This window comes from Arachis ipaensis, chromosome B10, assembly GCF_059453495.1.
Source record: "Arachis ipaensis isolate K30076 ecotype BB chromosome B10, ASM5945349v1, whole genome shotgun sequence".
Lineage (NCBI taxonomy): Eukaryota > Viridiplantae > Streptophyta > Magnoliopsida > Fabales > Fabaceae > Arachis > Arachis ipaensis.
Genome location: NC_142435.1, coordinates 104,390,990 through 104,392,052, shown reverse-complemented (window position 1 = coordinate 104,392,052; position 1,063 = coordinate 104,390,990).

The following is a 1,063-nucleotide window of genomic DNA, read 5'->3' as shown; positions in this document are numbered from 1 at the left end:
GATATAACAACTTTCATTCACATAATTTTAGGTTTTAGATGTAGTTTTCTTGAGAGAGAGGCTTTCTCCCCTCTCTAGGTTTTAGGATTCTTAGTTTTATTCTTTTTCAATTTCTGAATTCTATCTTATTTCAATTTATTTTCTCTCCTACTTTTAAATGTTCTAGCATTCTAATTTATCTATTTCCCTTGTTGATTGCTTTATGTTGCTATTTTAGTTTATGAATTCTCATGTTAGATTTGATTTCCCTTTTAATGCAATTTAAGGTATTTCATGTTTATTACTTCTTCCTTTATTTGTTATTATTGATGCTTTCAATTGGTTATTTGGATCTTATTACCTCTTATTGCTTTTCTATACTTTTATGTTGTGCCTTCCAAGTGTTTGATAAAATGCTTGGTTGGATTTTAAATTAGCTTTTTATGTTCTTAGCTTAGATTGAGTAATTGGAGACTCTTGAGTTATCAAACTCTTTTGTTGATTAGCAACTGAAAGTTGCTAGTTGATTTGAATTCCACTAACGCTATTCTTTCCTTAGGAGTTGACTAGGACTTGAGGAATCAAATTGATTATCTCCACTTGACTTTCCCTCATAGTTAGAGGTTGACTAAGTAGAGCAATGGACGATTCTTGTCACAATTGATGATGATAATGAGGATAGGACTTCTAATTATCAATCCTTGCTAAGACTTTTCATAATTATTAGTTTATTTTCTTATCATTTATATTCCTTGTTCAACCTTTCAAAAACCCAAAAAGATACAATCTCATAACCAATTATAAGTAACACACCTCCCTGCAATTCCTTGAGAGACGACCCGAGATTTAATACTTCGGTTATTTTTATTGGGTTTGCTTCAGTGACAAACAAATTAAATTTGATTGAGGTTTAATTGTCAGTTTAGATCTATGCTTGCAACGTGATTATTTTGGTGAAATTATTTACCGACGATTTCTCCTCCATCAGGTAGCTTAAGAAGGGCCTTTTCTATTATGAAATTAGAAGGCAGAGCCTTAGGTTTATGAAGTACTGAGGATGGACTAGTTGAGTGAGTTAGTGGAG